Here is a 17,752-nt window from a genome sequence, read left to right as displayed (position 1 = left end):
GAGTAAAAAGACGTCCCAAACGAAGGAACCCGCACAGTTTGTTACCACAGCAGGGCAACGGAGCAGCCATGTGTATCAGAGCCAAATGTACACTACTCACTTCAGACTCGAAATACTACACAACCTGGCGGCGGTTACAGAGCAAGACTCCTGTGTAGGCTGGTCAGTCTGCTGGATGGCCCAGAGACGCTTCCGAAGGCTTACTAGCAGGAGATGGTGAAGATGCCGAGAATAGCTGTTCCCGCTATTCCAAGGGTCGAAGTACCAGTACAGGCCTTCTGGTTCGATCAAAGGTAAAAAGGGTTTCACAAGGCGACAGCAGTGCAGAGGAGAAGTCCTTCAGCGGGTCACCAGCGATTCCTCGGTTCAGCCTCTTGGTTGCAGGATACTTGGCTCCTGTATTCCTTCGTTCGTGAGAACTCAGGAGATCGACATGGTAGTGGTGTTTCCAGCCCCCTCTTATCCACGGTTCCCTTCGCGCCAAACCGGAGGGGATCCAATGGGAGATCCACTCATCAACACTCACACCATTCGTGGACCAATCACGGACCACTGTGGTCCCAGGCATTCACACCACCCTCGACTCTCTGGCACCCAGGATGTGTATTGGGACCAGACATCCCAGCTCACATCCTGGAGGCACACACCAGGCATGTAGAAGCCCGTGAAAGCATCCGTGTTTCGCAGGAAAGTACATGCCCAAATAAGGAAGGCCCCGGGTCGGCTCGACCTGGGGAAGGTGAAGGGAGCAAGACGGTCAGCGGACAGGACCAAGGAGCCTTGTGGTCTGGCCATTTTGGGAGCCAGGCCACCATTTTGGGCTAAGCACGAGAAACGCGCTTAAAACGCCAAAAGGAGTTCAAAACACAAGAAACGATCGCTGCCACCATTCCCGTCCGTGAATCACTTGCACCGATCAGTTACAATCCTAAAAGAGTATCTAGGGCCTGTAGAAGGCTAGAGACCCAAGAGAGCACTAACTTAGCTTACAGTGCCCTCTTGTGTCATGTTGAACGAAAGCCGCAACATGATAAAAGAAACTACGGAAAACAGCGTTTCCCGGTACTGACTGTCTTAAGGGCATGTCAGTTTCCCCGTAAGAATGGAGCGAAAGCCCAGAGGAGTGCAGCAGAAGGCTGCACTTCTCTGGCAAAGTCGAGAACAAGGTGAAAAACAACAGCAAAAGGTTTAGGGGTTGCCACATGGAAGAAAAATTACCTACAATTACGAAATCTTTCCTAACAGCAGACACATGGTAAACACATTTCTTTATGATGGAGGATATTGCAAGGGGGCATTACACAAATATAGAGGGCACCTGAATCACAAGAAATTGCAAGGGGGGAAAAGACCTCTCTCTTTTTGAACCAGCCTCTCGCCTGCCCCTCTTTGTTCCCAAAACTCTTTCCTCCAAAATTCATTTGCCCCACCACTTTTTTCTTGCATGCATATTTGACCTGCTTGTCTTCTCCCTGCACCTCCTATGCATCCATCCAGAGGCGTTGCTGGGGGGGGGGGGTGAGGGGACTATAGCCCCTAGTGTTTTGGTTGTAGCCCCCGATAGAATCCCAGGAGCTACAACCTAAAGGCTAGCTAGCCCCCAGTCCTGACAGTTCAGACATTAGCGTAGCCCCGGGTCTTTTTCAGACCTAGCAACACCCCTGCATCCACCTCTCCCGAGTACCTCCTTTCTTCCTTGATGCCCGTTCCCTGCATGGGGTCTCCTGCACCACTATCTTCCTGTGAACTTCGCTCACTATCCAACTCTCCCACTTGCTGCGACTCTTTTACCTTATATCACTTTCTCCCTGCACATCCCATTCTCACCTTCACGACTTTGTCTTTCTGTGCAGATATGTCTATGCCACTTTAATCGTGTATTCTCTCCCCTGCAAATATCCCCATGAGCTCAGGCCTCTCCTACCTCTTATATTCTTGCGTAGAGTTGTTGCTTTCTTCCTAACCCCGTTCGCTGTCTGAACTCATCTCTCTACCTTAGTTCCTGCAAATCTTGCTCTCTCTCCTTGAACCTCTGCCCTGCGTCTGTGTGTACATCTTTTTATTTATTTTTTATTTGCTACAGTTGATAAATCAACTTTTCAAATACAAAGTTTAAAAATACAAAAGAAAAAGTTTCAGTTTCAATATACAACAAAACAATATTTTCAGTTATGCTTATTATACATTCATTATGATAAAAACGTATAACTTGAAAGTGTTGCTTGCGATCAGATAAAATCAAATTTACATAATTAATTCATTTGTTTTTTCCCTCAGGATAGATTGCTTCAAGAAATTACAATATTAATTTCATAACAGTAATTTTTGTGCTTGAAAAGAGTTGTACCCATTTATATTTATCACCTGCAATTCCAGATAGAATCAACATGTTAGATACGTGTTTCTCACGTCGTACATGAAGTTGAGGGCATGATACTATTACATGCTGTAGTGTTTCTTTTTCAGTGCTAGTTCTGCAAAAACGACAATAATTCATATTAGGTGATATAAGTTTCCTCCTAGCTAGGATGTCTCTAGTCGGCCACAAATTTAGTCGAAAACGTAGGTATTTTTTCCTTATTATTGGCGAAGGACACTTTAGTAAATATGAAGACATATGTCGGAGCCCTTTATGTCCAAAACTAGCAGTGTCAAAGTCTTTATATTTTAAGCAGGTTTCTTGGTTTTTTATCCAGTCCCAGTAGTAGAATTTATGTTTTGCTCGTGTTTGATTTTCTAGTAGAAGCGTTAAGGGGATATCTGCTTCTATTAAGGCATTAAGAACAAAATTACGCCAGTTAAAGGGAAAATCAAGTTTGGATGAAATTAATTCCCAGGCTACCACACTCAGCATGTTATTAGTTTTTACACCCAGTAAACATTTTCTGAAGACAGAGCACATACGCCACATGACACGACCGGCTAAAGATACTAGGCCCAGTTCAAATCTTAGAATTGGCATAGGAGTGCTAATAGGAAGATTTAACACTTTTTTCCAGAAACATGCTTCAAGTTAATTCCACACACCATCTGCGGTGTATAACATTGATTCAACTCCATAGGTAAGAATGGGAATTACTTTCTGTTCATAAAAAAGAAGAAGGTGTTTATAAGTAAATTTCCCATATCTATAGACTAGAATTTTTGCCTGTGAAATCAAAGATGCCAGTTTGGACTGTATATTTATGAAGAATATAGGATTTGTAACTGTGTTCTGTACTGTTAATCCTAGATATTTGTACTCTGTTACGATTTTCAAGGATTCTTTATTAAGTGTCCAATTCTGTAACCCAGATTTTTAAGATTTTTCTTGAATTTCTACAAATAATTATCTGGGATTTTTCAAGATTCACAACCAATTTGTTCATGTTGCCATAGTTTGTTAATGCTGATAGCCCCCGTGGGGTCTGAGAAATCAGCACCAGGTCATCAGCGTAGAGCAACCAAGCTATATGCTGATTTCCAAGTCTCGGAGCATTAGAGACAACATCAGAAAAAGAAACTCCTTTATCAAGAATGAAGAGATTAAACAGGATGGACGCCACAATGCAGCACTATTTAAGACCTTGATAGGTATTGAACTTTTCTGATAAAAGACCTTCTGTTGAAAGACGTACTTGCATAGTAGTATCAGAGTGAAGTTGAATTATCAAAGCAAGTATTGCCGATAGACAGCCAAAGGATTTCAGTTTTTGAAACAATAGGGTTCAATCTATGGAATCGAAGGCCATACGGAAGTCAATGAAGGCAAAGTACAGCAGTTGTTTTTGGGTGGCATATTGTGATTTAAGTAAATTTATAGTGCTCATGTTTGGTAATGTGCAGAGTCCCCGTACAAAACCGGATTGAAAGGGTGAAAGGGGCCTCTCTTGTTATTTAGTTTAGACCACTCATTTAAATCTCGTAGAATAATACGGCAGAATATTTTGCCTGGGGCATCAAGCAATGAGATTGGTCTGTAGTTTACGGGGTTAGCTCGGTCACCCTTTTTATACACGGGAATAGTGATCAAATGTTTCCAGGAAGATGGAATTTTCCCGGAGCGAAGAATATTTCTGAACATGACGTTTAGTATGTCAGCCCATAGCTCTGGAAATTTCTTCATGCTAAGGTTTGATAAGCCATCAGCCCCAGGGGCTCTTGATCTACTAGCTTTAAGGATGAAATATAAAATGTCATCTCTATCAAATTCTAGATGAATCTGATTGGAACAGTTCTGTATAGACGGGGATCCAGAATATATGGTTTAATAGTACTGAATCCAAGTCTCCTCTTTTACTGGGTTTATTTGTACTGCCATTTGTTGCCCAGCTGTCGCTTGGTTTATTATTCTCCAAGATTCAGCAGAATTTTTGGAGGATAGTATTTTTAACATAGAACTCCCATCATTTTGGTAAAGTTTTGATTTCATTTATTTTATCCAGTTCTTATATTTAGTTCTAATTTGAGTGAGAGCAATAGTTCTTTTGACTTCAGGCAATTTCAGAACTTGTCTTTTTTCAGATCAAATTTGTGCTTTCCTAATTCTAATGTCATGATTGTAGATATGTAAATGCGGAATTTGCTTAGTTTTATGCCTAATAGATTTTGGTTGAAACATTTGCATTAATTCAGGATACAAAATTGGGGCATTCTGATTAACCTTTCCGTCATTGATTATCTGCGAAGCATAGAAATCACTGAATGCTCTCAGAGATGTTTCTGTCCAAATGAGGGCAGTGTTTATAATAGTACGCCATGGAAATAATCACCAGTTCTTATCAATTTTTGTTTAGGTAGCCATGTAGCATTCAGTTGATTGTGATCACTCGCATCAGATCAGATGACTGGAAAGTATTCAGTCAAATTCAGCATTTCATCATTGACATAGATGTAATCAATAATCCCTGTGCTAGAACCTCTAGACCAAGTTGACCTTGGCGGAATATCTGTCGAGCAAGATCCATTTAGCATGAATACATTTTTGGTTTTAACAAAGTTGTTCCATTTTAGTAAACGATTCTGATTTGTTTGTCTTGCTGGTTCGAGACAATGCAAATTTAGGTCACCAGCTAATAATAGTTTAATGTTTTTATTTTCACGAGAGATCAAATCAAAAGCTCGTTCAGACTTTCCAGAAAATCATCGTCAGATATTCCTAGAGGGTTCCAGTATACATTTATGAGGACATACAATACATAATCTCTGAAAAGTTTAAGCATCTGAACGAATGGATTTGGTATATACCATAAATGACTTTTTGTGAAAGAACTTTGTTTCATCGCAATGAGTAGGCCTGAAACAGGTCTACCAGCACTCCCCTTGTTAGCTGGATTCAGATAGATGTCATATTTATCCCACGAAGGAACAGACATTAATCAAATTTCTTGCAGCATGATGACATTATGCAATTGCAAGTTAGAGTCCTTATTATTCATGAGGTGCTTAAAACGTCTCGAATTCCAGCTAATTAAGTTCATGCTTTGAGAGTCATTCAAAGATTGCTAACACTGATTATTCTGTTGACTGCATTAGCATGCTTGAGAGCTTGATATTAATTTAGGTGACGACATTTTGGTCGCGGTATTTCCTTTCATGTTATTATGGGAGATACCAGAGGAACTGGGTCCTGCTAACAGAACAAATCCATGGTCAAAGAGCTGCGTTTTGACAACCCTGATGGTATTAACCACTACTCTTGAGTTCAGCCACAAAGTTACTGATGATTTGTTTGGAGCGTCACTAAATTCTACTAGCTCTACATCAATTGTCACTATGTCATCCAGAGGAGGAATCTCACTAAAAATAGATAATATAGAGGCACGATTCAGGTTGTATTGGGTTTCTGGTGGGGGACGACAGATTAATGTTAAAGAATGAACAGCAGGACGTTTTGATGAGCGAGTTACAGATTTAGGTAGTTTTATTTGGTCCAAAGGAGCTTGCCTCAAGTTATTAATAGGAGTAGTTCTAATATCTGTGCCAGTCGTGATCAGTTTTCCATTTAAAATCTGTAATAAATTCGATTCTATCAACTTTTTTATATCTTTTTCGATTAGTAATTGTCCAGGAGGTTCAATGTAATTTGTTTTTTGCTGCACTTTCTCACACTCCTCCTTCGATGCAATTTCTGCAAACTTCACAACATTTAGACGAGAGTCAGTAGTGGCAAAATCTATCGCTGTCTCCGTTTTTTCTTTTGTGAATGTTTTTAGGTTTGTCTGAGCTGGAATAGTAGACATATAGACATCTATAGCATGTCTGATTTCCTTACGATGATCAAATAGGTTCTGATTTTCGGGTACAGGTTTAGAGATCAGAGAACTAGGTGTCTCAAGCTGATTTACAGTCTGAGTAGTCATGTTGTTTGTTGCAGCCTCAACAAGATCATTTAAGGGACCATATGATTCATTTTGAATGGTCTTATTAACAGCGGTCTGATTTGTTCTACTTTGGGATTGCAGTGTATATTTTCTAGCTATTGCTTTTGACACTGCGACCGCTGCTATCCGAGGATGAGTTAGATTTTTAACAAATGATTTGGTTCGTGATGAGGCTGTTACTTTGACTTTTGTTTGATTTTTAGATTTTTTAACTGCATCAGCTTTTTTCAGTACTTTTCTAGAAGGCAGTTCAGGTGCATTTGTGCTATTGCCTCCAAAAAGAGCATCACTTAATTTTGTCTCAGAATCTTTTTTACTGCCGGGATTTAGTTCTTTAGTGCCATCGCAAACAAGATCTATGATTGGATTCAAGATGAAAGGGATCGAGTGATCACGAAAGTTCAGATCATAATTGTCATGTAAATATAAATCAGTTTGCGAACCCACAGAACATTTTGTAATAGAAGGAATCAGGGATGCACTCTTAGGATAGATATTTGTGCTCATTTTATGTTGCCATGATATAATTTGTTCTAACTGCTGCGAGTGTTTTTCAGATTTGGCATTCAGCGTTTCAAACAATCTGGCTAACGAATGAATAGCAGCATTCATTGATTTTAAGGCTATTTCAGTTAGACTACTTGTGTTACTTTCAAGGGTATTTATATCTATTATTGGCTGAAATGCCGTAGATTTGCGTGGTGTTGGTGCAATGAAGGAAAGTTTCTCGATTGAGTTTAGATTTATATCGCTATCGTGGTTAAATAACTCAGGAGATTTTTGATAGTTTTCTTGTAAGGTCTGCGTCGTAAACTCAGAATTATTTATGTCCATATCTATAACAGCCAGATCATTAACAACATTCAAGTTAGAAGTTTTACAACACTTAGCAGTCAGACCTGTTAATGCATTGCATAATAATATGCTATCCGACACAGAAACATTTTCTTTTGCAAACATAACAGATGAGTCGGCAACAGCGTCCTCTTTTACCTGATTTCCCAGTTTATCTGTGGCTTCCGGATTCTCATTTTTGTTTGCTTCATGTAGCGGTCTAGTTGTCGGTTCACTGCTCAAGTCCGTTATTGATGCTGAGGTCATAAACGCCGTCAGAGTTTCAACCTGTTTATCTGCATAGGTAAGTCCAGAATATTGGTCCTTGCAAAACGGGTGAATGTCTCTACTTAAAACATTTTGTAATTTCAGAATTGATTTTGATTTGGGCAGACCTGAGCGAGGAGTGGACCTCAAGCGAGGTTTCTTGACAGGACATGGTGAAAGTGTAGACACAGAGTTAACGCTGTTGGTACTTGTAACTCCCGGCACAGAAGGCATGCCAGTTTTTAAAGTAAGCAGAGTTCTCTTCATTGTAAATACAATGGGCTAGACAGCTAAAACAGGGGCAGACTTCTAGGTTCTAGGATGCGAGTACCGGAGAGGACAACTTTGGACCGCAAACCGCGACAAGCGTGGCAAAGCGGCCAAGCGGTACTTTCCGGTACTTGCCGAGGTGAGCGCGTGCGGTGCGCGCGCTGACTTGATTTTATAGTCCCACCTCCAAACAGTGGGAGAGAGCCTAAAGTAAAGGATATAGGGTGTTACTTATTTTAACAGGAGCTTAACAATAATGTAACAATATTCACAATGCTATCTGCTTTGCACCTTATGGGATATGAAGTCCAGAATTAGTCCAAACTTGAAAAGAATGCAATCCTTGTGAACAGAAGATGGCAGCCAAGAGGTACTTTCTGGTACTTGCCGAGGTGCTCACGCCCGGTGAGGGCGCTGACTCGATTTTGTAGTCCCACCTCCAAACAGTGGGAGAGAGCCTAAAGTAAAGGATATAGGGTGTTACTTATGTCAACAGGAGCTTAACAATAATGTAACAATATTCACAATGCTAACTGCTTTGCACCTTATGGGATATGAAGTCCAGAATTAGTCCAAACTTGAAAATAATGCAATCCTTGAGAACAGAAGATCGCGGCCAAGCGGTACTTTCCGGTACTTGCCGAGGTGTGTGCGCGCGGTGCGTGCGCTGACTTGATTTTATAGTCCCGCCTCCAAACAGTGGGAGAGAGCCTTATGGGATGTGAAGTCCAGAATGAGTCCAAACTTGAAAAGAATGCAATCCTTGGGAACAGAAAATCGCGGCCAAGCGGTACTTTCCGGTACTTGCCGAGGTGCGCGTGTGTACATCACTCCTCTTTGCTCACATTTCCACTATATCCCCCCCTTCTTATTCCTGTATAGCCTTGGTCCAATCCACCCTGAATGCAGTCTATTTTGTGTCCTGCATGAGTATACCTCGCTGGTCTGTGTCCCCCACACCTGCTCTCTTGCACACCTGTATACCTGTGTTCACCTCTTCAGCCTATCTGCCCCCGAAACACAGTTCTTTCACCTAAGATCCTCTCACCTCAGACCTGCCCTGCCTTCATCCATCTCCTCAATGTCTTCCTCTTCTTTCCTGATTCTCTGAACTGCACCTCCAAAGGAACACTGCTTCTCCCCAGTGCATGCCCCTCTGCTGTGCTCTTTCACCCAATTTACCCTGGCATTGTACTCCTCTGCACAACTGTTCTGTGCACACGTGTGTCCCCTGTTGCACATCTCTCTCCCAGTAATGACCCCTCATTACGGGTCAGAGGTGGACCCCTCTCTCTTGAGTGGCAAGCAGCACAGTCCCATTATTTGCAAGGGACTGTACTGCCTGCCTCTGTGCAGGAAGGGCATGCTGTCAGGTATCTTGATTGTCGTGAAGAGTATGGAACCTCCGTCCCCAAGTACCACAAAGAGAGAATACAAGATCATTCCCTAAGCGATCATTGGGGCCACAGGTGGCTAGTCCTCAAAACCCGGATCCACGGAATGTTGATAACCCCAAGACCGCAGCAAAGGAAAGCTTAGGTTAGCAATCAAATGAGCACAGTACACAAGAGAAACTTAATAAGTATACAGGGGCTTACCTAAACAAGGGGTTGTTGTGACCCTATATCCTATGCTTGGTGTAGTTTCGTGGAAGATGACACGTGAGCAGGCTCTCCCCGATGGTAGAAGGGAAAGGAGGAAGAGCAGGTTGGGCTTGAACCCCAACTTCCCCGCCTTTAGTGACTGAAAGCGAGCTGGAATCACAAAGGCTGATGGAGCTTGAAGGCAGGAAAAAACATATCCAGATAGGGCAGTCCGAGGAGGTCCAAATAACAATCCGAGGTCGAGCAAACAATTCAGGCAGTTTAGACAGAGAGCGTAATCCAAGCAGTCCGTAAAACAGTCTGCGATCAAAAGCCGTGAAACAAAGTATCCAGAGCGCCATACAGAGTCCTCCGAAGTGAACAGCTGTGAAGCGCGGTGCCGCGGGAGTTCACTGCATAAATAGTCACTGCCCCCGCGTCACATGGTCCGCGAGTGAAGTGGAATAGCACGTCACGTGACCCGGGGTTGTGCCACGTGACCGCTGGATTCCTCCCAGTGATTGCCATAGCGACCGCCCTCGCGCAGCATACCGCAGACGCCACGGAAGCTGCCAGCGGACGAATGGGGAATCCCCTTGTCTGTGTGAGCGGGACGCTCGGCCCCTGGGATAAACCCACTCACGTGCCACTCCCGAACGTGGGTAAGGGGTGATGAGGTTGGGGGCAAAGTGACTGATGCAGTATGAATGTTGCCTGGCCTAGATGTATGAGAGATGGGACGAGGTGAAAGCGTGACAGAGGCCCCCCGCCCAAGGGCCCACGACCCCGTGGGCACAGGGGAAAATCCCAATGAAAACGAGAAACCAAATGAGGGGCATTAACATTCTTAGCAGGAACCCATGAGCGCTCCTCGGGCCCATAACGCACCCAATCCACCAAGTACTGAAAACCACCCCGAACCACCCGGGACCCCAGGATAGCAGAAACCTCAAACACATCCGGAGAGAAGGGGGAAACCGGGACAGCCGGAGTGCGAAGGCGGGTAGGACCAGGACAGGGCTTGAGAAGGGACACATGAAAGACAGGCTGAAGCCGCCACGAAGCCGGAACCCGAAGACGGTAAGCCACAGGGTTGATCAATCGGGAGACCACAAAGGGCCCAACAAATCGGGGCAGCAACTTACTGCAGCCCTGCAAATGCAGATGACGGGAAGAGAGCCAAACCCTATCCCCCACTGAAAATGAAAGAGCAGCGGAACGTCTACGATCCCCAGCGGCTTTCATCGAAGCCTGGGCTTCCCTAAGATGCAGCAGGGTCTGCACATGGATGGCAGCAACATCTTGGATGCAGGCAGAGGCGGCCGGATTACCAGATAGAGAGTAATCGAGAATGGGCAAGACCTTTGGATGCTGTCCGTACATGGCATAGAAGGGGGAGGAACCAGTGGAAGAATAGACTGCGTTGTTATACGCGAATTCCGCCAAATGCACGATATGAAACCAGGATCGCTGGTGCTGAAGCGTCAAACAGCGTAGGTACTGCTCCATGGTTTGGTTGACCTTTTCAGTCTGCCTGTCTGTCTCAGGGTGATAGGCCGAAGAATAACGCAAATCAATCCCCACGCGCCAGAAACGGGAAGTAAATTGGGGACCCCTGTCAGAGACCAAAATCGAGGGTAAACCAAAAAGGCAGACAATGGATCTAAAGAACAGCCCCGCCAGGGCTGGAGCTGAAGTAATGCCTGAGCACGGAATAAACCGGGCCATCTTGGTGAATGAGTCCACCACCACCCAGACGGAGTCATAACCCTGCACCTTTGGAAGGTCTGTCACAAAATCCAATGTCAAGGTATGCCAAGGCCTGGGGGGAATGGGCAAGGATTGCAAAAGACCCAACGGACGTCCCTTACGATGTTTGAATTGGACACAAACAGCACAGGCGTTGACGTAGCATTCTACATCCCGTCTCATAGAAGGCCACCAACATCAGCGTTGTAGTAGAGAGAGTGTTCTTCGTTGACCGGGATGTGCATGAACAGGAAGGTAATGAGACAATTCAAGGGCCAGGTTGCGGGTGTCAGTGGTAGGCAGGAATATGTGGGATGTTTTTACCCATGCATCCAAGCCCTGCCATAAAACTGTGCAGTACTGGCATGGAAAACATCATGATGGCCAGAACTCCCCAGAGAGTGCACAGGGAAAACATGAAGAATAGGCTGCCACCCATTTTTGCCTATGCTGTGAGCACAGGAGGGCACTGCCTAAAACCACCATTGGGCTACACAGATAGTAGCCTGAAACCATTGGGAATGGCAATGCTGATTGCCAAAAAGCAACGCAGAACTGTGGGGAATTCATTTTCTTAATCCCAAAAATGGTTGCATTACCAGTACTCACCACTATCAGAAAGCCGGCGTTTTAAAACCACCAGACTTTTGTGTAAAACTGAACAAATGAAACAAAACCAGACCAAGGAAAGACTTGCTAAGAGGTGGATACAATGTAAAACTATATTCTGAAATGACTTGAAGGAAGTAATTATTTAATGTATAGGTAAACATTGTCAGTTTGATTTTAATGTAGACAACTGGGAACAAAAAGTGACATTTAGCTGAAACCTGGCTTAATGAAACTGAATTCTGCCTGACAACTACCCCCGACAGGAGTTGAAACTGGATCAACAGCTGTGTTCCCAGGCCTGGCTGCCAGGCCTGGCTGCATCCTGAGGTCACATGGTCCTGTTGATTGAAAGGGGAGTGGCAGCTGGGGACTACAGGAAGTTGAACAAAGGCCTGTCCTGGACTCAGGCAAATGTTATATTAGGGGGGGCCGTAAAGTGGCTTCCTCTTAGGGGAAACTGGGAGGGGCAGTGCCTCTGCAAGCCAGCTGAGCTTGGGGGAAGTGGATAAACCAGTTATTCCACCCTGTGATGTGGGAAGCCACACCCCTTTTTGACCAGGGCATAATTTTAAAAAGATAGATAACTCATAGTGCGGACTGGTCAAAATTATATAAATAATACCATTATTCTTGTGATTTTTCTGTGCACATTTTAAGAGGCGTTAGGACCCGGTGGTGTATTCTGGGGGGTTGCTAGCGGAAAATAGGGTCTTACTCCAAATGTATGCATGTTAAAAATCTGACACTTTATCATCTGTAACCCATATCCCTGGTGCACATTTGTGTAAAATCTGGAAAGGTTTAGAGGTCGTTATCTGGATGAAAAGGGGAGAATTCTGTCATCAGTGGACACGACATCGTACAAAGACAGGGATCGGATGGTTTGGTGCTACAGAAAATATGTTAACTGGACCTATAATATTAGAAAAATGGTACATAGATAAATATGTATTTGGGTCAGAAATAGATTTGTGTGCAATCTGACAAGGGGCGGTTCCTCTGACCATAAAACCTACAGCATCACTCGGACTCACATGTCCTTCCCCCAATCAAGGGAGAGAGGAGGAATTGGCCAATGATAAGTGAGAGGGGCAGGTTTAGTTATGACCAACGCACACACCCACTTTCCAAAACACATAAAAAGAGACTGCTGGGACAGGTAGAGACATTCAATTCCATTTGCTGCGGAGCATGCTGATCGACGATTTAACATCCAGAGATCCAGACTTCAAATCCATCAATCTCCAGAACCTGTAGCAGAAATTAACTCCAGAATTTGTAGCAGAGAGGCCTGAATCCACCAGCTGAATCCTCTTCAGCAGGCCTCAAAACTAACCAAACTATTCAACAGCTGTTTGAAGTTTTGCCGAGAATTTTTGCAAGAACCTGTAGCAGTACCCAGAAAGCAGTGCTACATCCAGAATCCAGAGAGGCTAGACTAGCAGAGCAGAGCTGACCCAGATCGCTGTGAGCAGAACCAGTGCCTGATTGACCCGCCGAGCAGACAGAACCGCAGCCGGGCGTGTTGACCAGATCCGTGACGAGGCCTAGTTCAAATTTATATTGTGAGTACCTAGCAGAACTGTGCAGAACCAATCTCTTAGTTAAAATAATCTAATCCAAACTATTTTAACCTAAGTAGAACTGCCTCCTAGAAATTGTGTCATCTGTCATTTTTAAAGCTGCACAACTGTCACCTGTCAATTCTGCAGCTGCAAGTTGTCACCTGTCATTTTGAGTTTACTTTAAATCCGAAAAACGACCTTTATTTAATCATCCGTATCTCTGGAACCGTTTGGGCTAGGAACAGAATTTAACTTTCATCTGAAAGTTTAGAATCTAGGCTTTCCAACGAACCTAGAACCGACTTCCTACTCCCTATAATTTTCCCGTAATCGCGAGACACGCACTCACGAAATTTACCGCGATTTGCGATTTGGCCCGATTTCTTCATCTGTAGAAATCAGCAGCTTTTTGGTTCTCTTTGCAAAAATTCGTTTGCTACCTGCTAATCATTCATAGAGTATTGTTAAAGTGAGCCTGAACTAATATAAAGTAGCCATCACCTACCCTGAACCTCTATAGGGAATTAAAAGCAATTTTAGCACCTTTTCCCTTCCTTGCAAACCACATTAAAGTAATTCGCCTGTATTTAAAACTCATCCCTGTTTTCCCTAAGCTTGCTGGGAGAACTGGAACTGTGTATTGCATTATAAAGTGTGATTTGTTGGGATTCTTGAAGACTGTGTACTCTCCTTCCATTTCTGGTATTGAATGGGGGGGAGTGAATTGTCAAAAGAAAAAGTGATCATATTACCTTTTGCTAAAATCATAACAAGTTATTTCTGTACTGCATTTTATTCCACCTTGCGTTTCCTTGAACCATATAAAGCATTCTTTCCCACCTTTATTCTTCTGTTCCTATTCATAGTTACCTCTTGCTGATTACTCCTCATATTCACAAGTGTAATATCCATTATCAATTTATTTATAGAAGTGTGATATATATATTCTTAAATTTTCAAATAAACCTTTTAATTTGCAAAACAAACCTACTTCTTGGCTCAGTGGGGTCAGGGGGATTCTAAGAGGGGGGTGTTATACAAGGGTTGTCATCCAGAGTACTGAACTGGATATAAAAATACATCAATAAGGGTTTTCCTCAGCATCCCAGACTAGGCATTGACTTAGCTGTAGTGTTGATTGAATATCGCTTACAAAAGTGGAGGCTCAGAGCTGGGATATTCTGGGTTAGACTTATCACTTGTGCAGATTAATACAGTGTGCCAACTGACAGGATACACATATCCGGTTAGATCACCACGCTGTTTTACACTGTGAAAGCATCCCTCAAAGGAACGCTATAAGGAAACGGTCTGTTTTGCAAAATAAAATACAAACTTCTGTAAGTCAGGAAGGAACTCAAATTCCAGAATGACGACACTGGTAGACATCAAAATAGCCAGAGAGCACTTCTTACATAAGCTATTTGTGAGAGGTGAGTGGACTCATCAGGACCAAACGGTCTGGTTGCAGGCAATCACGCAACAGGTCACTGAAACAGGGTCAGATATATGGAGAGATCAGGGTCCCCTACATGTGGCCCTGAGTGAACTATATATGGCCCCTAAAGCCAAAGATGAACATAATAAGATTGCCAGGATAGCGGCATATTTGTATCTATATATGGGAGCCATGCAGGACAAATGTGCTGAAGGCCAAGATCTGGCAAATAGGCAACAGATGGCGTTAGAGAAGGCCCAATCCGATCTGGACTCTTCTGAGCAGAGGCTGCTCAGGAGCCAGGAGTTAGAAAAGGACAGCAGACAGTACATCACTAAAATAAAGGAGGATATGGATGTGCTGCAACAGGAAAAGGCGGACCAGGATACCAGATTTCTGGCCTTGCAGAAGGAGTACCAAGAAGGTTTGGACTCCCTACTGCAGAGCCAGAAAAAGCTGGAGCAACAATTAGATTTCAATAGGGCATATGCCGAGCAGGTAGTCACCCTGCAAAGCCACCTAGATAGGGAGAATGCAGAGAGCAATAAACTGATTTTGAAAGACCTGGATACCAAGGCAGAGTTTGACCAGGAGCGCCAGAAAGCTGGTGCCTTCCAAAGGCAAAAGGACGACCTGGCGGCACAGATGCAGGCTCTTAGTCAGGAAAGGGATACCTTAGGCCAGGAAGTCTGCCACTTAAAAAGGAAAATTGAAGAAAATCACCTGGCCCTCCAGGGACTGGGAGACCTGCAAAAAGAACACCAGAACTTGTTAGAGCACACCAGGAGGGTGGAGGAGGCTCTGGCAAGAAAGGAGCAGGCCAGTAGGGATGGGACTCAGGAGGTAACCCTCCTGCAGCAGAGACTGGCCCAGTACTCCAGGACCAATCAGGAGGCACAGAGAGAAAATGAGGCTCTCTGTCAGCACAATGATAGGCTCCAGCAACAGGTAGCGATGCAGGAGAGACTGATAGAGTCTAGTAAGGCCTTAACTGAGGAACTGAAAGCGCAGGCTCTTGCATTGCAACAGGGAGCAGGGGCTGATAGAAACGAGGTGCGCTGGGAAAGGGAAACGCCTGAGCATAACCTCAGGAGCCCTGGTACCAGAGGCCTTCATCTCTCCCAGTCCCTGGACTCTGCCACCCCCATGTCCCCTCGCACACATGAGCCCAGGGCCACGGAGATCCAGATTACTATCCAGCTAGAAGTATGGGGCTCATAGGCCAGTACCTCCCAGGAATGGATGGGCGGGCATCCGGGTATGGGCACCCAAGCACAGTGCAATTTAGTGGGGAACCCCAGGAGAGTAGGCCCATTAAGGGCATCCTGAAAACTTCTGCCCAGTTAGGTCAGTGGGGGGGGGGTACCCATCAAATCCTGGCAGCAATCAGGAGTCTGACGACTCCTCTGAGCATTACAGGACACAGGAGACCAGGTCCCCACATTCCGCCAGCCATTCCCAGGCTCGCAGAATCCGGGAAAACCTGGAAGATCAGACGGGCACCTCTGGGAGCAGCACTTCTGAGTCGGAGGATGAATGGACCAGGGTTACCCGAACCAAAAAGGCCAATAAGGCAAAAAGGGCCTTGCTTAAGGACCCATTGAAACAAATAAAGGCAATAAGGAGTGTCATCACCCCTTATCTCAAGAACGCCAAGTATTCTGTTTGGGAACACTTGGAGCTCTATGAGCAAATGATGGAGACTTTCCATTTGAAGGACAGCCAAAGCTGTATTCAATATGTAAAGTGGACCTTCTCACCAGAATACTCCAGTTTCTTTGCGGGGCTGGAGGATCAAAACCATTCAAGGTGGTCCACATACAGGGTGGCCATCTTGAAACATTTTTCTGTGCACAGAAATCCTCAAGAGGCTCGCAAGGCAGCCTACAATTTGCAATGTGGGGAGGATCAGGCCCCACAAGAGTTTGTGCAAGAATGAAAGCGTGCTTTTGCGCAGACCACCAGAAGGGTGCGCACGGATAGCAGAGAATTTATCAATACGTTTTTCCATGCCTTACCCAAATACATAATGACCCAGCTCGTGAGAGATTTTCATGAGAAAAGATCTTTAGACTGGGTCATTGAACAGGCTACCCAGATCTATGAGTTGCAGAAGCCTATCGAAAATAAAAATAACGCGCCGAAAAACCCCAAAACCAACAGCACCCCTGCTGCTGCCAAGGTGGCAGAGGTAAAGGTTGCCCCCGTTTTAGATTTGGAGATGGGGGGGCCTAAAAACCTGCCTGCATCAAATAATTCACGGCCCAGAAGGCCCTCGGGTCAGTCACAGACAGGGAGTCGAGGAGGTAGTCCCACAAATGGGGTCCCTCGCTCCCCTGATTATGTAAGTCCCCGCTACAAGAGAAACCGACCCATCCTGGGTTATGTGTGGACTCCTCCAGCCCAAGGGGGGGGCTCCAGTCAAGCACCTGGCCCAGGGAACTTCCCTCCTAACGTCCCCCAGGAGGGCAGAAATTCACCAAATCCTGGACAGAACTTTTATCCCAGGTATCCACCCAATTTCCAACCCCAAAACAATCCAACCTTCTTTGCCCAATTCCCTGAGCCCAGACAACCTAATCCAGGAGAGGGGAGGCCAAGGGTGGAGGGGTACCCAAATCTTCCCAATCCAGGGTATTACCAGAGAAGGGATAGCTACCCTTCCCGAGATCAGGCCAGGGGAGAAAATAGAGCCCCGTATCAGCCTGAGCGGGTTTCACAACTTGAGCGCCAGGTCCAAAATATGACACGGGATCTGGGTCACATACTGAGGGCTCAACAGAACCCTCAGATGAGCATGCCACCGCAGAATGCCCCAAACTCTGGACCTGGTGCTCCAGAACAATGACGGGGGCAGCACCCCGATAACCCACCGGTTCCCAGGGAGGAGGCACAAGGGGAAGGGGAGTGTAAAGCCTTGGATGAAGCTTCCTTCCCAACTTGTAAACAGCCCCTGGAAAACCAGGAACCGGAAACAAAATCTCCTGCCCCTGAAAGCCTGCCTCCCAAGGAGCAGAGGGGGGGTAGGAGAAACAAAGGACCCAAACAGACCCACTTTGTGGAGGAGGTACA

This window comes from Ambystoma mexicanum, chromosome 4q (genome assembly GCF_040938575.1).
Source record: "Ambystoma mexicanum isolate Mex_15411 chromosome 4q, UKY_AmexF1_1, whole genome shotgun sequence".
In the NCBI taxonomy this organism is placed as follows: domain Eukaryota; kingdom Metazoa; phylum Chordata; class Amphibia; order Caudata; family Ambystomatidae; genus Ambystoma; species Ambystoma mexicanum.
The sequence above is the reverse complement of the archived record's forward strand: the minus strand, read 5'-3'. Positions refer to the sequence as shown.